Consider the following 21,710-nt stretch of genomic DNA (forward strand, 5'->3'; position numbering starts at 1 on the left):
GCTATGGTACTCGGCACCTGGCTATTTTACTCTTCTGCAGGAATATAATGAGGGTCTATAATTAAGGCTCGCACCTGGATATGGGGAAAGTAACCTGCCCCCCCCCCCAATCCACGCTGATCAGCTCCCTAAGTTGTAATGAGTTTCATTGTTGGTGGTAGGGAGCTTACCCACCTGAGAAACTTTCTGGCTCCCTTCCTGAACTGGGACACCAGCAAATGGAGGCTTTAGGCCGATGTCGTGGTTGTTGATGACAGCTAAATGCACAGAGCAGTGTTCACACTGCATTTCCTCGAAAGTAAAAAAGGCATCGTCTTATCATCTTATCCCCAGTGGACAGGGATCTCAAGGCCTGAGGATTTCAATGTAGTGTCATTTCTGCTTTTTCCAGTATAATTTTTGGTTTGTTAGGGTTTTTAAAGTCTGGCCTAGAAACTAGATTTTTTAAAAATCATGTTTAGAAAAAAATTCTGAGAAGAAAAGTCAAGTAAATTTGGCCAAAAATATTATCAATATTTTCGGTGGTTTTCAGCCTGAACCAGGAACATGGGGGCAAAGCAAGGATTAAGAAGTGGGGAGAGATGAAAGGAAGCAATAATGGATCCAAATGGACAGAGGGGGGGGTCTATCAGTGAACAGAGTAATCACAAATGGGTGGGACCCTGAATTTTTCTTGTAGTGTAAGAATAGAAAAACAAAATAAATTAATTTAAACAGAAATATAAGTCTGACTCTCTTACATCACATGATTGCCTATTTTGTGGATAAGGTGTCTTATACCACCTTAGATTATGATTGCAGTACTTGGTATATAGCAGTGACTGAATAGAATGAATGTATCATTCATCACAGAAGCCAGGCTCCTGCAAACAGGCACGAGTACCAGAGGAGGCTACACAGGCCTACCCTGTGCAATAATAGAAAGTAACTCCAGTGTGAACTCTATACTCCTGCGTTTTTCTAAGTATAGCTTTAACTATGTATTCCTTCAAAAGGATTGGGTTTAAATTTAAGCTCTATACTGTTATAATCCTCTATTTTCACTAGATGGCAACAGAGACTAGCTTGTCTTTAAGGCCTCCCTACTGAAAAGCCCTCTCAGAAAGAAAACTGAAATTTACTGGTTTGCTTTCTCCCTATTGTTATTGATATTTACAACTAGTGGGGGAAAAGTTCTTTCACTCATATTTTTATTCAAAAGGCTGTGGAGAATAGAAATCAGAAGAAGGTTTTCATCCATGCCCTTGAACTCATTAATTTCCCTTACATCCATGTATCAGTCCATAGCTCCTTTGTTTGGCCAGTGCTTAGGGCAAACAATAGATAGGAAGGCTCTATGAGGAGCCCCTGTAGCTCTAGTGCTACTCCTGTCTCTGCTTTGTGTGCTCACAATAGACCAAGATGAGATACAGCATTGGTTTTAATGGTAAGTGATTTTTAAAGCTTTAGCCGAGACAGAACTCAAGGATGTCCCATAGTATGGTTTCAGTGGGGGTGGGAATTTCATAGTGATTTGTCTCTACAAGACAGTCACTGTTGTTCCCAGTCAATAACTTCAAAGAAGGTGTATTAGTTTGCTAAGACTGCTGTAACAAAGTATCCCAAACTGGGCGGTTTAAACAATAGAAATACATGATCTTACAGTTCTGGAGACTGCAGATCCAAGGTGAAGGTGTCAGTAGGGTTGGTTGCTTCTGAGGGCTGAGAGAGGATCTGCTCCAAGTCTCTTGCTTCTGGTGGTGTGTGGCAATCTTTGGCACTTCTTAGCTTGGCATTTCTTGGCATTGCCCCAATCTCTGCCTACACCTTTGTATGGTGTTCCTTCTGTGTTCATATCTGTATCCAAATTTTCTCTTTTTATATGGACACCAGTTTTATTGGAATAGGGGCCCACCCTACTCCACTCTGACTTCATCTTAACTAATAACACCCACAGTGACCATATGTCCATATAAGGTCACATTCTGAAGTACAGGGGCTTGGACTTTATCATACTACCTGTATTTGGGGAACACAATTCAACCCTAAACAGAAGGCTTTAAAATTAGTTCCTGAGAGGGTAGTATAAGTATCCTTTTATTGATGTATGTGTGTAAGTATGGGTTTTTTTTTCATGAGATGGCCAACATTCCCCTGTATAGAAATATATAAAGTATCTATATTGTAGAATATTTATGCTAAAAAGAAGTTATAATTATGTTTCTTCCCCTTCCCTTTCTTTCTTCCTTTCTTCCTTCCTTCTTTCCTCTCTTCTTAATTGTTATTTTTTCACACAATGGTGTTGAGATTACATTCAGTACATGGCTGGGAAATGCTGAATCAGTAGAAAATTGGAGGGGCATAAAAGTAGGAAAGGATGGGAGAAGTTTCTAGTTTAGCAAAATATTAACACGGAAACTTTATATTTTACACAGAGAGCCTTATTAAGTTATGAATAAGTTTTCTATAACAGATATTCTAAGTTCTCATGGCCAAATGGACCTAATTTTTTTTTCTTTCTTTCTATCTTTTTTTTCTTTTTTTGAGTCTTGAAGAACACTTTAACTGCTTACCTCATAGGCAAGGCAAGCTGCTCCTTGTAACATCATTTTGTATTCTGTTTGCTTCAAGATGAAGTCCATTAGGGAATGAATTGGCCTAGAGCAGCCAAACTGACCATGAGAAAGAATGCTCAAGAACAGGATGTTAGCGAGTGCATTAGTCAACCATATGAAGGTTCAGTTTTCAGCAGAAAGCTCTGAGCTGGATAAGGCATGATTTCTGTCTGCAGGAGAACACGCCCATGCAGTTAAGTTTAGTCAATAATCTGGATACACACATGTGCATTACAATAGCATAAAGAATGATCTGAATACTCACTGTGAACAGGGCCAAAACCTTTGACAAATGTCAGAAACTTCGCAAGTGAATGGTAGAGATCCTATGCCAGCTTGTGGATAATTCTTATACTCTTACCATTAACTCTTTTCTCAAACCTTTTGACTGTTCTGCTGGCCGTGTGTCTGGGTCACCATGTGAGGTGGGCAGAACACTTGGGGGTACCTCCTGGGTATATCTGCATATGTTTGCTGAGTATGATTGTCATCATTATTAGTGTCCTCCTCCCCAATGAAGGGCAACTCTTGAATGTCCTCTGTTAACCTTAATGTGCTCAGTAATTCTTCAATTCATTAGCATTCAATTAATATTATTTAAATACTTAACTCTTCTTTCACTGGATTAAATCTATTGTCAAAATTTAATTTTGCTTCACTCAACAACTTTTTAATATGTAAAACAGATATAGTTCTGATTATAATTATATAGTTTAATCATGCAGTGGAGTCATATGTTGGCAGAAAAATTCTTCCTAATTTGAATACCAGATCAACTCTACTTCTTCAGAGAGCACTGTGTTTTTCAGGTTTTCTGTCAATGGAGCAATTGTGGGATCCACTGTTCTTACAGAACATAACTGAGGACCTGGGAGGAGAACTCAGACAAAACATACATTCCTAAAAATAGCAGTGGAAGCCCTCGTAGCACCTGGTGAAAACTGGAGGTGTGCATATTCATATAAGATATGTTTAAACTCTCTGCAACCCTAACTTTTTTTTAATTCGTCATGATACCTATCATAGTATTCCTGACTAGTGCATGTATTTGCTCTCTTAGCCAGTGCTCTATAACCATTTATTAATTTGAAATTAAAGTAGAAATGTCCAAAAAGTAATCTTAGATGAAAAACAATGATAATTCTTTTGTAATCAAAACTTTATAGCATGATGACAGGTTTAAAGTGCTCATTTAGTATTGCTTGAATTTCTAGTATGTAGAAAATATCTAGATTTATGTTGCAACTGCCTTTCTAAACATTATTCTTTATTCAAAATTAACAATTTTTCTTATTTTGCTACAGAATTAAATTGTATATCGTCCTCTGTTAATAGAGACAAGGTGTTTCTTTTGTTAGGCTCTTATTGGAAATAAAATTCTTCCCAGTGTGAGAAAGATCAAATAATTTCTAACTCTTAAAATGATTTAATTCTATAAAAATTAATGCCAAGAATATCTCAAGTAAAAAATATATGTAGCAGTTAACTTTAAGAGCTTGGTAAAAAGTCATTTCAAAGAGACTTAATTCAGGAAGGACATTAATTATAGGAAGAGATCTTTTGATATTGACATCATGTTTGTGTTGAAGTTATAAGACTCTCAATATAATTTAAGTGTTTTGACATGTTCTGACATGTTTAACTTACTGAAGCACATTTAAATATTTCTGTAAATCATTTACCAGAGGTAAAGAGGGGACTACCTATAACACCAAGTATCATTGAGAAATGACTGTGGCCTTCACAATAAAGTCACATCACAGAATCAAAGTTCCTAGTCCTTTCGCTGAGTAAAATGAAAACTTTTTATATATCTTAAGGTCTAGTCAGAATTAGTGCTTCCATTTCCATGGGAGACATGGCAAGGTGACTTCAGTGCCTGTAGATAGATAAAATCATCCATGGGATTCTCACAGGACTCAGCATATACTATCCAAGAGTTTAATCATCTGCCAACATAACCATACAGTTTACAAACAAGGACAAAGATAAATGGCTGAGTTATGAACAGTGGCCAAACCTTACTAAAACGATCAGGACAATAGAAAATTGTCACCAAATCTTCTGCAGTGTGCACATTCTTGTAAACAAAAGGGGAGTCTTTAGCTGCCTGAGTCTAGAAAAGGAGGAATTTTGTCCAAGATAGAAACACTTTATCCGAAAGACCCAAAGTCTGACCAAGAGAAAAGTGAACAAGATTGGAGGATAAGGAGAGACTGTTGCTTTTCTGTCTTTGTTGAAATATTCCACAAGAGCATCTAATTCCTTTGCTCTGATTCTTCCTTACTGAGCAATCTGCTGATGACACATCCATTTCCAAACTACTGAAGTATCTCATATCTATTACCAGGAAATAGGTACCCTGAGCTTGTTGGAAGTGTTTATTCTCCCACAGTAAATTAACAAATCTGCGAGTGTCTGCTTTACCCTCTATTTCTTGAGAATTTTGTTTTTATAAACCAGCCCCTAAGAGGCTAACGAATTCAACTTTCAGCACACTGGCAAATTCAAATGTCTGGCTCGACCTGTGGTGGTGCAGTGGATAAAGCGTCGACCTGGAACGCTGAGGTCACCGGTTCGAAACTCTGGGCTTGCCTGGTCAAGGCACATATGAGAGTTGATGCTTCCTGCTTCTCCCCACCTTCTATCTCTCTCTCTCTCTCTCTCTCTCTCTCTCTCTCTCTCTCCCTCTCTCTCTCCCCTCTCTAAAATAAATAAATGAAAAGGAAAAAATTCAAATGTCTGAGGCTGAAAAAGAGGAAACTTTTAGAGGTGATGGATATAGTCATCACATATGTCAAAACTTATTAAGTTGTTTACTTTAAATATGTGCAGTTTTGTGTGTATCAGTAAAGGGGGGAAGAGCCATCAAGGGCCAGATTCGAGGCCCTGTGAGTTCAGCAGGCTTGAGGGAGGCTGTGGCCGTGCTCGGGCCCCTGCTTGTGCCCTGCTCTGTATCAACAGGATGTTCTTTCCAAGTCAGCATGTTCTCATTATGAACATCCATTGATTAGTTTGTGACTTTAAATACCCCCTATTTTTAAAAACAGATTTTTTTTTTTAAGTCTGTAAAGCAGACATATCAACTTTGCACTGCATAGATGAAGTCAATTATTATAAATTTTTCTTTCTTTTTTTTTTAGAAGTTTTTTTTTTTAATTTATTCATTTTAGAGAGGAGAGGGAGAGACAGAGGGAGAGAGAGAGAGAGAGGAGAGACAGAGAGAGAGAAGGGGGGAGGAGCTGGAAGCATCAACTCCCATATGTGCTTTGACCAGGCAAGCCCAGGGTTTCGAACCGGCGACCTCAGCATTTCCAGGTCGACGCTTTATCCACTGTGCCACCACAGGTCAGGCAAATTTTTCTAATTTATAAGAAAGATGTTGAGATTACACATCCTAGCATGCCAGGTAAGTCTTCTGCAAAGGCTGTCGAAGTAAAGCTGGAATCATTCAACTGGCAGTTTGTCTTCCTGCTTCAGCTCTTCCAGGCTTTGCAGCAGAAAGGACTTGTCTCTGGTGCAATGGTTTGTTATAACAACAAGGGCCATAACAAATTTATGAGTGATAATTATGAGTTAGCCAATATGCTGGGTACTTTCTTATATATTTAATTATCTAATTAGCTCTTTGTCCTGTGAAACAATTTCCATTTTATAGATGAAGTAACAGAGGCTTAGAATAATAAAGTAACTTGAAATCACACAGTAGTGTATTTATGGTTTGAACCTAGGCTTATCAGACTCCAAGAGCCGTGCTCTTTATGGTATTACTGGCTCTGTCTCTCTGACTTATTAAAGGAGTTTTTATAAAAATTATGTCCTTTACTAGCACAATAACTTTCTAGTAAGGAAATTTCTACATCTCAAACAACCTAGATGTTACAATGAAGTCGATCTCACCAATTAAGACTATGGAATACAAAATGTAATATCTACTAATTGAATTGATTTAAAATTTCTTAGTAGACTTTCATTTAATTAAAGATTTTAAACTATTAATTAACTCAGCCATGGTTGGGCTGGGTTGATTGTGGCTTAATTGCTCCAGTGGCCTCTGTGTTGGCAGTCTTTTTACAAATACATTTAAAGTTGAGTCCATTACCTGGTGTTTGTAAAAGACCACTAAATTCACTATTTAGCTTGAATTCTCTCAATAGATCAAGGTCTAATAAGAAAGATAGAATAAATATAATTGTAACAAAGTGTGTTGTTAGAACCATCTGAACAAATTGCTGTGGGAACTAGTGGTAAGAGCTGTGAGTCATCTGGGCTTGTGGGGGAGCTTTACTAGTGAGGAGGTAGCATTTGGCTCAGGTCTTAAGGAATAGATGGCTGTTTGCCGAGGTGAAGAATTGAATAGAGAAAGGGCTCTGTAGACAATGGACCCAGGTTCTACAGAGGCACTCACAGGTGAAAAAGTTCTGTAAGACCATAGAATGATATACGCAATGTTGTAGGGTTTTATTTATTTGCTTTTGTAAGTGTGAGCACATTGGTTAGAGGTTAAAATAGTTGGCTTGTAAGCCAGAGCTAGATCACGATGCTTGATGTGCTAAAGTGGTTGACTCTATGTTGCTTACAGGTTCTCTCTTTCTCGGCGAGGGCTTCCAGTCTACAGGAGGAGACTCAGGGAGACAGACAGATTCTCCATCTTCAGGTAGGTTCTAGTTTTAAAGTCTGATCACCTCAGCTTCCTGGACTTTGATTAGTCTCTGCTTCTGGCCATGTTCAGTATATGCAGCAGAAAAAGGGTGATTCTTTTCATTCACACTGAGCATTCTTTATTTTTTTAAGTTTTTTTATTGAATTTATTGGGGTGACATTGGTTAACAAAATTATATAGGTGTCAGGTGTACAGTTTTATATATACAATATACCATTTGTTTATTGTATTGTGTATTTGCTGTCAGAGGAGCCGGTGTGGGACTGGGTGAAAAAGGTGAAGAGATTAAGAAAAAAAACAACAACAACCCCCCCCCCCCCAAAAAAAAAAAACAAAAAAAAACAAAAAAAAACAAAAGCAGAAAACCGAGCATTGTTTGGATAAGAGGCTGTCATTGTGTGCTCATAAGACCATTGTATTTGAAGAGCTTGCTGAAAAGGTAGATTCCTGGGTCTTGGGATTCTGTTATTCTTAGTTTGACTTAATATCAGGAATAAAATTTTTTAACAAATGTTCTGCAAGATTCTGTTACATATATAAATATGGATACTCATGTCCTATAGCATACAATTTTAAAAGATATGGTTACATTGATTAGTTGAAATTCATTTAAGTCAAACAATTTCTTCTCTTTAATAGAAAAGAAATTACAAGACAATATATCGATAGCATTAATTTAGAATTTCAAATTTATCCTCTAGATCTAGAAAATTATATAGAGCATGGGTTAGGATTTATGTGTATATATATATATATATACACACATATAATATATATATATATATACAGCAGAGGCTACAAAACAAGAGTTCATTCAACTGAAATTGGCCCACAGAACTGTTTGAGCCTATATTCTCATTTCTAAAACTCAAATTGATTTCCTCTTTTAAACAGCAATGATGTATACAATATATTGCAGTCACAAAGTGCAATATACAGCTAGAACTGATTAGAGAATGTGTCCTTCGGTAAAAAAAAATCCAGGGTATCTAGTTCAGCTAGGCCCAACCAGTCCGTTTCATCCACCCTGGGCTCCTGCCTGGCCCAGAGAGCTTGTCCTGTCTCCCAGCAGCAAGGCCCCTCCACGCCTGGCCGCTGCATGGCTCAGTTCCCCTCCTGCTCCTTCCTCCATCCTCCTCTTGCTCCAGCATTGCCAAATACCGTCAGGCAGCTGGGCAGAGAGCTGCACACCTCTGGCTCTTTGCACTTCCTCTCCCTTAGGTCAAAAGAGTCCTGTCAACTTGCTAGTCTTGGTCATCTTTTATGAACCATTGCAGCCCTGGCCAGTTGGCTCAGTGGTAGAGCGTCGGCCTGGCGTGTAGGAGTCCCGGGTTTGATTCCCGGCCAAGGCACACAGGAGAGGCGCCCATCTGCTTCTCCACCCCTTCCCCTCTCCTTCCTCTCTGTCTCTCTCTTCCCCTCCCGCAGCTGAGGCTCCACTGGAGCAAAGTTTGCTGGGGCGCTGAGGATGGCTCTGTGGCCTCTGCCTCAGGCGCTAGAATGGCTCTGATTGTGGCAGAGCGACGCCCCGGATGGCCAGAGCATCGCCCCCTGGTGGGCGTGCCGGGTGGATCCCGGTCGGGCGCATGCGGGAGTCTGTCTGACTGCCTCCCCGTTTCCAGCTTCGGAAAAATACAAAAAAAAAAAAAAAAAAAGAACCATTGCAAGTGTAATACCAATTATACAGTCTGCCCTGACTCCTTCCAGACTAAGTTAGGAAATTCTTCTCTGCTCTCCAACAACTTTGCAAAGTTCTCTTGTACCTCCTATTACTTTGTACTATAAGTAGCTATTTACTTGAACATCTCCACCACTAGACCATGAATGTATTCAGTACTTGACATTTAAAATAAATTTTTACCTAGGCTGGAAATAAAAATGATAATATCAAGCTCACAGTTAACCAGAAGACATAATAATTTTACAGACCCAATTTCTTAGCTTTCCTAGTAGAATGTGTAGCATTATTTTCGAAGAATGCATAACCATTTTAACTCTACAAAAAATTTTAGGCAGAGTTCTTAAAGTAGGTTGAGTGCATTCTTTCTTATTTCATTATTGTAATTACACCTGCTGAAATGAAATTGAACATATCACAGAAGACCTAAAAACCTACTTTATTAAAATTCTTTCTTTTTTTTTTAACTCAGTGAGAGAAAGGGAGGCTAAGACAGACTCCCATATGCGCCCTGACCCGGATCCACCAGACAAGGCCACTAGGGGGGATGCTCTGCCCATCTGGGGCATTGCTTAGTTCCTGAGCTCTTCTTAGTGCCTGAGGGAAAGACCCTGGAGCCATCCTCATTGCCCAGTGCCAACTCGCTCAAATTGAGCCATGGCTGCAGGGGGGCAGGGGGAAGAGAGAGAGAAGCAAGAGGAGGAGGGGTGGAAAAGCAGATGGGAGCTTCTCCTGTGTGCCCTGACTGGGAATCAAACCTGGGACATCCACACTGTAGGTCAATGCTCTACCACTGAGCCAATGAGCCAGGGCTAAAATTCTTTCTATCAGATATATTACAACTAAAGCTTAGGTGAATGTAATTTGTGATAATTTCTTAATTTTAATGTGGTGACATTGATAAATCAGGGTACATGTGTTCAGAGAAAACATCTCCAGATTATTTTGACATTTGATTATGTTGCATACCCCTCACCCAAAGTCAAATTGTCTTTCGTCTCCTTTTATCTGGTTTTCTTTGTGCCCCTCCCCTCCCCTACCCCCTCTCTCTCCTTTTCCCCCTCTTCTCCCCACCATTACCATCACATTCTTGTCCATGTCTCTGAGTCTGATTTTTATGTCCCATCTTTGTACAGATTCATATAGTTCTTAGTTTTTTCTGATTTACTTATTTCATTCAGTATAATGTTATCAAGGTCCATCCATGTTGTTGTAAATGATCCAATGTCATCATTTCTTATGGCTGAGTAGTATTCCATAGTATATATGTACCAAAGCTTTTTAATCCACTTGTCCACTGACGGACACTTGGGCTGTTTCCAGATCTTCGCTATTGTGAACAATGCTGCCATAAACATGGGGGTACATTTCTCCTTTTGGAACAGTTCTATGGTGTTCTTAGGGTATATTCCTAGAAGTGGGATAGCTGGGTCAAAGAAAATCTCATTTTTTATTTAACTATAGACTTAGCTAACACTGAAGTCACATTTAACTCTGAATTCTGTTTATTCCCCTTTTTTTTGTAAAATAGTCTATTTCTCCTTCATAATAATGCCAGTTTCTATTACTTTCAAAATTCCATTTCCTCCTAATATCATCTAAAGTTATTTTTCCTGTTCTTGAATATACTTATTAGTTTCTCCCTCCCTTTCGTTGGCCAAATGCCATGTGAGTTTTAATTAATTCCTCTAGAATATTTGCATGTTTTGATTTCCTTTAATTTATTCTGTCTATACTCTTGCCATAGTTAATTCTAGGGAACATTTGGGGAATGGATATAGTTTGCATAAAGGATGCTTCACAGATAAATTACGCTGCTTCCAACTGCCAGAATGGGTAAGCAGAAATCTTGCAGAGCCATTTCTATTGAGTCCATCTACAAACAATGAGAACACTTGTGATTAATTTAAGTTAAAGCTACACTGAAAGTGATTAGTGCACTGTAATTGCACTTGCCCACTTCAAGTTTTAAAAAGTAATGCTGAGTTTAAATGTTTGAAATGACTTCCTTTCCCCAGCTCCAGTCCTGAAAAGAATGTGTAAATCTGGCTCTGTTTGGCTGATAGTTCTCTGTCCAGATGGAATTGTGCATGTGAATTTTTTTAGTTTTACAAGCGTAGAGGTCCAGTGATGGTACCACGACATTTCACAAATCAAATTCCTGTCCTTTGTGAATTGTTGCCTATATGATAGCATTTAATTTCTTGAAAGTAACTTTAGTCCCATTAAAATTAACTGGGTGAATTAATATAGAGCATACTTTGGGAAGCTGCTAGGAGACGGAGGTAGGCCTGCAGAGAAGGAGAAGCAGAACTGGAGACAGGGGCACAGGCAGAGAGTGACAGTGGGGACAGTCTGACGAGAGGGCTCCAAAATGGGGAGAGACAGGTACAGGGAGGCGGGAGAATGGAATGATCTTTTTCTCACTATTTATTCTCTGTTACCTCTATTTTTTCATAGAAAATTTTACAATTCAATATTTTATAAATGTCCTTGTTGAGTTGCTTATTATCTCTCTCCTCCAGTAGGACGTAAGTTCCAGGAGTGCAGGGACCGTGTTAGTTTCATTTTCAAATATATTCCTGGCACACATCAAAGGGCCGATCTATGGCAGACCCTCGATAAATATCTGTTCAATAAATGAGAAAGGCTGAGAAGTTAATACATTTCCATGTTCTGGAAGTAGATAAGCCTTTCAGATCTGAGCAACCCTGGCAGGAAAGGGAGGCGGCTGCCAGGTAAGTACAAGGAGGACAGAGGCATCAGGAAGACACACACAGAGAGAGAGAGAGAGAGAGAGAGAGAGAGAGAGAGAAGAGCAGGAGAAATTCCGGGGACTTCCTACAGAATCATTAATCATGATCATCCTTAAAATCCCTTCAAAGATAGAATAATTTGTTTGTAATGGCTTAAAGTAGACAGAAAATAATCAATATTATTATGTGTGTATATAAGTTTTAGTTAACATTGGGAGAGTAGAGAAGAGGAAGTCAGAGTGGAGTATTTTCATGGTATGCTGCCAGGCATAGTGGCCATGTTTCTGAGCAAATGGGGGATTCTCCTTTTGTTCATAATTAATTTTAAAATTCTTTCTTCTACCAAAAGTTTGAGACAACTTTTAATAACCTGTTCTATTCCAGGTAGAAAGGCAGTGTGGTGCTGAGTGGGCTCCTTTAAGGCTGTTCCCAGTCAGGCAAAGAATTGGGATGAATTCCACTTCAGTTTAGGGTAGAGGATAAGGAATAGGCTTCATTGGGAAAAAAATATCACAATGCAAGAGAAGCAAAGGCATTGGTTGTACTTGCTTGCTGCCCTTTTGAAAATTGAACTTTTCAAGGTCTCAGCTTTCATTTATTTTAGTATTTTATTTTATTTTTTATAGGGGCAGAGAGAGAGTCAGAGAGAGGGATAGATAGGGACAGACAGAAAGGAACGGAGAGAGATGAGAAGCATCAATCATCAGTTTTTCGTTGCGACACCTTAGTTGTTCATTGATTGCTCTCTCATATGTGCCTTGACCGTGGGCCTTTAGCAGACTGAGTAACCCCTTGCTCGAACCAGCTTGGGTCCAAGCTGGTGAGCTTTATGCTCAAGCCAGATGAGCCTGCTCTCAAGCTGGCGACCTTGGGGTCTCAAACCTGGGTCCTTCCGCATCCCAGTCTGATGCTCTATCCACTGCACCACCGCCTGGTCAGGCGGTCTCAGCTTTCTTATCCTAAATCAGGGCTTATGTATATCTCATGAAATTTCTTGGAAATTTGGATTTTATTCCAGATATAATAGGTGCATTTGTTTCCCCCAAATAGAACAAAAAAATATCATATATCAGTGACCACTAAAAATACAAAATTACACTTGTCCTGAGGTGGCATGGTGGTTAAAACATTGACCTGGAATGCTGGGGTCACCGGTTCGAAACCCTGGACTTGCCTGATCAGGGTACATATGGGAGTTGATGCTTCCTGTTCCTTCCTCCTTCTCTCTCTCTCTCTCTTTCTCTTTCTCCTCTCTCTCTTTAAAAATGAATAAATAAAACCTTAAAAAACAAAACAAAATTGCATTTTCCTCACCTTTATGACTTTTTGATCTAGACCAGGGGTCTCAAACTCGCGGCCCGCCGAACAATTTTGTGGGGCCCGCAGACTAATCCACGAAGTTCAAAATATTTTGGATAAAATTAAGTAAGCCTAGGGGCCTACTTGTATTTTTCATTTCTCTAGCATCCTAGCTAGATATTAGCTTAGTTAACAGCAGTTGTGATGCGAACTACAGTTTCTGGTCATTCTGTGACACTGAGTAAACTGCATGTACAATTGTGCTTGTTGTACTGATTTTTTTTTGTTTTCAACTGCAGTGAGAAAAGTGTTGCGTAACAGTTGCCTTTTGTAGACCTAGTGTGGCCCGCAGAATGGCTGTGATCTTGCTCTGCGGCCCACATGCTGAGTTGAGTTTGAGACCCCTGATCTAGACACACAAATGCTAATTCTATCCTAGGTGTGAGTTGATACCTCGATTTAAGTAGAGAATGCCAGAAAACTAGAATTCCTTGGAAATTTGAACATTAACATTCATTTCAACATTATCACATGGACCTGAACATTAGATAACAAAATGCACAGTGATCAAGGTTTTGCGACCTTTTATGTACACTTTATTGCAAAGCAACTCCGGCAGGAAAAGGAAAAGGGGGTCTTGGTTATTTAGGTGACGACAAAAGGGCAATTCCAGAGGTTTCTGGGACACCCTAAGAGCATTTTGCTCTGCTTTTCAATAAAACTGTCATGGAGATTCTTGATGTCTCTTTTCTTATTGCTCAGAAATAACTCAAGCAAGACATTCTCAGGGTCACAGAGGCTGAGGACTTTGGAGACCAGTCTGTGAAGAGGGATGTTTTAGTGTGGTGTGCAGGAGACCTCACGGAATGCCTTCTGTATACCAGGCACCATGACTTACCTTGTACTTAGATTATTTCATTGCATTTTTATAACAGTTCTTATTGTTCTATTTCAGTGATTCATCTAAGAAAAAAATAATAAATTGCTAAAGGATACTGGGTTTCTTTAGTCAGGGAATAGGTTATTTTAAAAACGTCCACTGGACTTAAGGCCTTAAGACATTCCAAAGCTAGACAGCAGAAATATATATATATATTTTTAATACCAAAATGAGAGCTAAAGAGTATTACCTAAATTCTAAATGGAAGCATAACTTACACAAGAAAATTGTCAAGGACAACGGCGACACTCACCTGTTAGTGAGAAGCCAGGTTTCACTGTGTCAATGAGGGGACTGGATCGGGTTGTCCAGGGAAATGCTTGCACTCATTTTTGGCTACAGAGATCAAGGACTTAGGTCAAGATTCAGTCCAGGCATCTCTGTTTCCCAACTCTGTGACTTTAGGAAAGTCAGTTAGGTTCTCCGAGTATTTGTTTTCTGTTTATGAAATGAGAATAATAAAATACCTATGTCATCTAGTACAGATTAGTTTGTACAAATTATACCTAGCTCAGTGCTAAATACATGAACATTCAATAAGTGGTATAATATTTTTATTGGTGTGTCTCCTGGTGATGCTAGGATTCCTTTGATCCCATTTGAGAAGCCAGTGGTTAAGGCACTAGGACTGGCTTCAGGGGCTCATACCTTAAGAGAATGACACAGAATTTTTCCCATTTATAACAGTGAATCATCAGGAAACAGATGCTTTCCTAGTCCTTTTCAAACTAGGTTACATGTTTCCAGTCTCATTTTAACCAGTTAATTATATGCTTTTCTTATAAAGCAGCACATGGACTTTAACCCAATGGTCTTTTTAATGCAGGTATGATATGCTACTAGCTTTGAGAAGACATCTGTACTACTTTAAAGAGTTGTTATTGACACATGGCATTTGTATATTAACAAGTACACAATGCACAAATTCATAACAAAACACAGATATCACCTGATCATCCTATGATGATAAGAATAATCATCAGTTCATTTCTTACCATCTTTTCTCCCGCAGTAAAGAAACATGAGTAAAACATGAGAACTATTTTTCTGCAAACTAGATTTTTAAGTATTCTGATGTACTCTTATGAGTGATAGTAAAATTCCAAATCATTCACTACTACAAAAGTTAAAATATAAAAAGCCTATTGGAGTTTCTTTTAAAATCTTTTAAGTCAACAAAAATAGTCAAAGTAGAATACTATTGATTTTTATTTCTGAGAATACTTTCCCTTGGGGCATTCAGTTGTTGTATCAGACCAAGGAGTCCTTCCTGATATCACTTGGTGTGAATTTTATAAATTAATGAAGGTCTCACTTGGGGAGAAAACATGCCATTTAAGAAACTGTATGCCAGAGAGAAAGGTCTGACATTCACAGGTTCCCTCTCACTTAGAGACTCCAAGTGCTTAGGTTATTCTGACATCTTCTTGAGGAATGCCATGTACAGTTGCCTCTGCATGCAAACAGCAGAGTCCCAGAGGGTCATTTGAGAGATGTTTCAAGCCATGGCTGATGTCACTAAAGGGATGGCTCAGTCTAACATAAGACACAAGAAGACTTCAAAGACCTAGGATCTGTGGTTTAATTAAAATGGATGGAGGGAGGTGTTAAGGGGGATTCTTTTCAAGAGCATCAGGACAAGAATTTACTGACTTAAAAGACAAAGAAAGTAGACATGACGGTAGTCTCAGAGGATAGAATAAAATGTGCCGGTAAAAATGGAGCAGCATTTCATTTCTACTTAAGACCTCTTAACCATTTCTCTTGCAAAACGACTAGAAAATAAGTAAGGCACCCTTCAAAGCTCTGGTTCTTACATGACTCTGTACATCAGGATCATCTTTTAAAATGCAGATGCCTTAGCCACACACCAACCCTAATGACTGAGATTTTGTGAAGGAGAAATTGGATGACTCTGATGCAAATGAGAGTCTAAGAATAACTGCTGCAAACATTGTCACCCAATGTTTTAGTTAGACAATAGGGAAAAGGCTGTGGGTTTTAAGAGAATAAAGCACCACTTTGGTTTTCTCGCCTACCATTCACACTCACAGGAAGTGGAAATTTTTATCAGAATTATATATAGGAAGCAGAGAGGTGTTTCTTTGAAGAATTTGATGTGCCTTTATTCAATGAATGCTTTTGAGGATCTTACTAAGTATAACCTAATGTAATTCCTGTTGACAATAAAAGGATGAATCAAACATTTGAAAGTATCTTTAATTACGTTCTAATTGCAGAGACTCACATCAACCAGGAAATATAATAGGAAACATTAAGACAGAGACAGGCATAGATGGAGGGCAACAATAGTGAGTGGGAGTTTTAATCCAAATTGAAGCAGGGAATGTCTCAGAGCAAATTATGCTTATGCCAAATCTTGAAAAATAATTGTGTAGCTCAGCTAACTTCGGGGAGGGGGACTGTAACAGCATTTTGCAGTCAGAGTGATCAGGTAAAAAGTTTCAAGGTCATGAAACAGATGATATAACCACAAATATTTAAATATGTCTTTTTAACTACTTCTGTATATATTTAATTGATAACAAATACATATAGTAATTATTCCCAGAGTCATAGTCATGTGAAAGGACTGCAAAAGATCACAATGGTCTTTTTTGGTAATATAAGAAATTTAATTTTTACCCTGTTACCAAAGAACTGCTGAAAGATTTTAAGGACCGAAGGGAAAAAACCAGATTTGCATATTTGATAACCTCTTCTGCCATTCTTATAAAACTATAAAGGATGATTAAACTGTGGTAACGCAATTGAGGTCTAAAAAAATATTATGTTAATGTGAGCAAATGACAGTGAGAAAGATGAGAATGGATATGGGAGAGGTAAAAAAAGACAATAAACCAGACTTGCAGACAATATGATTTGACTGTGAGTAAATAAATCAACAAATCATCATTTGTTCTGCAGGATTACTTTACTACCAAATATTTGAATAAAATGCCCATTCTCCAAGCACTCAGGATCTGGAGGAAAAACTAAAGTGGACTTGACACTCTTGGAATCCTGAGACGCTTCTCTGTCCTCTGAGGTACGGGAGTGCAAGAACTGTGGAGTCACTGGAATATGATGGGCGTTTAGTCTTGCTTAGTGTCTTAGTAATATTTTCTTAATTGGCAAATGACCTGATAAGTGTTTTAAAAATACTAAATTTGTGTCAATAGGAGAGAAGATTTTTTTTAATGTTTTAAATAATCTGATATTAAGATGATTAACCCAGGATTAATAGTATCTATGGAGCATTCAATATTAGGCAGCTATTATATATATTCCATGAACTCAGGAGATTGAATGGAGAGTCTACCTGTAGAGGGCTTATATTTTAGTGTCAGCATAGGACACAACACATCATGTTCTCCATATCAGCTCCTTCCAGGAGTGCTGTATGTGGTGAAGAGAAGAGTAGTCACCTGGGACACTTCATGAAATGAATGAGACTCAAATTTGCGTTTAAAATGTGGTATTTTGCTTTCCATGATAAGCACAAAAAGACACCAGGCAGAAAAAATATTCATGCAGTAAAAGGTAGATATATTTAAAGGGATTAATAACACCTATTTTTCCTGATTATTTGGAAGAAGAAGAAGAAGCAAGAGGAAGCTAAGGGAGGAAGAAGAGAATAAAGAGAAATGAAAATAAAATTATTTTAAAAAATTACCTGTAATACTTCCATCCAGAGATAAGTTTCATTAACAGTTTACTGACTAATATTTAAGCCTGTTTTAAAAGTTCATACTGTAGACCCTGGCCAGGTTGCCCAGTGGATAAAGTATCATTCTGGTATACCACAGGTCACAGGCTTGACCCCAGTCAGGGCATGTCTGAGAAACAATCAATGAGTGCACAACTAAAGGGAACAACAAAGTGTGACAACAAGGTGATGCTTCTCTCTCTCAAATCAATGGAAAAAAATTTCAGTACATATTATATAATTTTTATAGTAGTTCTTTCTTTGCTTCAACTTTATATAGCATTTTGCATAAATTAGAAGAGCAAAAGAGAAAAAGGTATGCATGGCAGTATTAATCACAGCACTTGTCTGTTTGTCCAGCTTTTTACATTTAGCCTTTCAGTATCATTGTGTTTATTATTTTAAAATGATAACAAACACAATAGCAAACCACCTAATTCTACCATAATAAAGTAGAAGCATTCATATTTTGGTGTATTTCCTATATCTTTATATAAAATGGCTACAGGCTGTTTTATCATATGAGCCATATTTTTGGAAATCCTGTTACACATTCTGGTAATAAATAAATACATCAATGTGTTTCCTTAGGACATCCTGGTAATATGCTAATGAGTACTAGGGTTTATTTCGCTGGTTCAGGCCCATCTGGTAGTGCAGAATCCCAACTTCCCTTTGTTCCATTCATTTCTGTAGCCCCTAGATATTTACATGTCAGGTGTGTTTATCACCAAATCTGGCCTGCTGTCGCATGGAATCTTGTTTTCTTTGCTCACCTGACTGCCTGGACTCCAGCGGTCCTGCTTCTGCCCATTAATTTGGGCATGCTAGTTTCTGCCATGCTAGTTTGCCTTGTCTTCCTCACCTGTTCTCACAGGTGAATTGTCTCCCTTCTGGTGCCATACTCATGCCGGGTACAACCTCAATTTCTGTCAATTTTCTTCTGGCTCTGAACTTCCACAATGTGCTACTTCTTCTGGAAGGATGCTATAAGCACTGCCTCCCGCCTTCTACACCACAGGTCTTTCCTGGTGCCTCTAGTACTGTGATGAGGTCAGGGTGACAAAACAGTTTCAGGTACTCTGGAGCACTCTCCCACAACCCCCCACACACACCCCCACACACATAAAAGGAAGCGAGGAAGTTGTCTCAGAAGCAAAAGCTTACTTTCCTTTCTTAAAATAACATTTTAGATCCATAAAGGAGTGCAGCATGTGCCCTAATTATTTATAGGAATTTTTGTAAACTAGCTCTTTCAGCTTTTATTTATTGTTCTTTCCTGGGATTTAGATATCCAGACAATAGGAACTGAGCTAGCAAATACATTTAGAGTGAGCAACATGTTATACTTCAAATCTTTCTATTTTTTCAGTACTGTGGCTTTGTTATTGTCTTCCTTGTGCCTGGCTTTTGTCTGTGTTTATAATCACTTCTCTGGGCGTTCCTTTAAGAAAGTCCTTGTGTCTGGCTTTTGTCTGTGTTTATAATCACTTCTCTGGGTGTTCCTTTAAGAAAGTCCTTGTGCCTGGCTTTTGTCTGTGTTTATAATCACTTCTCTGGGCGTTCCTTTAAGAAAGGATAGTGTTTAGATGTAAACTGGTACTTTGGCTTACTTTTTCTTCAGTAAGTCCTGACAATTCTTTGAAGAAGTCCTTACCAATATTCAATAATTCATTCTGGATGACGGAGGGAATGGAAATATTTTGAATAGAGTCGACCTGACTCTTCTCCTTGGACAGGCTGTTAGAGATAAAAACAGCACTTGCCAACCATTGCTGGAAGGGAATGAAATTTTCAACCTAGATCTATGAGAGTAAGTTTTGCATCTAACAAGCCTCGTGGAGGACAATGCTGGTCATCCATGGACTGACTGCACTTGGAGTATCAAGAGGCTAGAGGGTTTGCTATAAAATTTGCTGAGACGTTGGATTTTGAAATTCCCAGGGCTCTATATGGGAACCTAAGGGCTGCCAAATAGAAAAATGTGAGTGGGGGAATACGGAGCAGCAGGGAGGAAGGGAGTGGAGTGGGGTGGGGGAAGAAGAGAGAGTTCTGGTGAATAGATAGTGGGTGGATGGATTTCAGAGTAGTGCCTTTCCTTTGTCTGTCCCTTGTAAGAATACCATTGTCCTTCAGAGGAATTTTATCAAACTTCCCCATTATCCTAAGAAGTCATTATAATCATGAATAGTTACAATTCTGAAGATGAGCTAATTTCTTCATATTCCTTAAATATTAACACCTCCATAAATTTATAGCTCTGTGCAGCCTTATCTGAGTAAGTACTTTATACTTTAACATTTTAATGGCTCTAAACATTTTGGAAAGAAGGTTAAGGGCAATGAGTACTAACAACCAAATGGTAACAAGTGTTTATAGAGCACTCAATATGTGCCTGAAACTTTTGCTTATACTATCTTATTTAATTTCGCAACAACTCTGTGAGATACGTATGTGTTCATATTCTTATTTTGGAGAGGAAGAAACCAAATCTAAAGCATTGAAGCATTCAAGTTGCTTCCCAAAATCACATAAATATAAAATAAAAGAGGTAACATCTATACGCAGATGCTTGTACTCCAAGTTCAGTGTTCTTTCCATTTCAACTAGAAGCGTCTAAAACTACAGAAATAGTAGGTAGATTAAAAATAAAGAAAAATATTGCATAATATGTCATCAAAAGATGGAGACTAGTATGTAGATTATAGAAACAGTGATAAAAAGAACATTGAATTTAAATAACATACTTTTAAAAGCTATTTCAAAATATAGAATATAGTCTTAAGAACTGTGAATAGTTTGCTAGAGGACTATTCCAGTAAAAGATTGAACTATTAATAAATAAATAAATAAATAAATAGATAGATAGATAGATAGATAGATAGATAGATAAATAAATGTAAGAGTAGTTTAGGAACCTAATAGTATATTTAGAAAGTACCTTGCTCCAAGAACTCTCTAATATAAAAAAAAAATCCTGTTTTCCTCAGTTTATTTCCTTAGAACTGTATGATAGACTCAAGCTCTTGTGAAAAGCTCTAAGTACCTAAGGGAGAACTACATAGAATAGTACCCTAAGAATAGGGAAGATATATAAGTAAATGTGTGTTGGGCAGATAAAATGTATTATGCTCACTTTGTAAAAGATAATGCTGCCCATGTGGAGGCCGTTGCACAGGTGATATTAATGTGTGTTGGGGGCAGGCAGGATCGTTGTAGCCTGGGGCTTGGTTTTGGGATTAAGCCTTTCCCACCCTTTTTGATGTGAGGTGGTGCAATCCAATCATGCCTCAGAGAAGTGACTTTGTATTAGAGACTTCCCTATTTTGTATATTGGATTAAAGGTTGTGAAGCTACACTATAAAATGGGGGCGGAAGGGAGCTTGCTCTCTTGGTTCCTGGGATGATTAGCATGAGAGCAGAGGGAGCAGAGCAGAGAGCAGAAAGAGGCCATGTGGCCAGGAGAAGCAGCCAAGATGGCGGAGTGCTGAGTGAGATGCCAGTTTGTGCAGAGTTTGAATCTGGGATAAGGAAGGAGATGGGGAACTGAGGAGAATAAGGCTGGTGAACTAGAAACCTTTGATTCTAGGAAACTTGGGTAAATCAGTAGCTTTGTGAGCACTGAATGTGAGTGGGTTTTGGAGCCCAGTGTGTATGTTTTACTTGCCTGCCGGATGCAAGCTAGGATTAAAGACTATGGCCCACCAGTTCTTGGCTCTGTTGTTTCTTTACCGACTGTCCGAATCCAATGTAGACCTGCATGGGCCAGGCGGCTGTGATAGTGGCTGTGGCTGCTGGCTTTACAATGTGTGTTTTAGAAGAAACCTAAGTTTTAAAAACAGTGGATGAAGACATTTTTTTTTATTTTAATTTTTATTTTTTTTATTAATTTTACTAGGGTGACATCAATAAATCAGGGTACATATGTTCAAAAAAAAAACATGTCCAGGTTATCTTGTCAATCAATTATGTTGCATACCCATCACCCAAAGTCAGATTGTCCTCTGTCACCTTCTATCTAGTTTTCTTTGTGTCCCTCTCACACCCCTTCCCCTCTCCCTCTCCCCCCAC

This window comes from Saccopteryx leptura, chromosome 2 (assembly GCF_036850995.1).
Source record: "Saccopteryx leptura isolate mSacLep1 chromosome 2, mSacLep1_pri_phased_curated, whole genome shotgun sequence".
Taxonomy (NCBI): domain Eukaryota; kingdom Metazoa; phylum Chordata; class Mammalia; order Chiroptera; family Emballonuridae; genus Saccopteryx; species Saccopteryx leptura.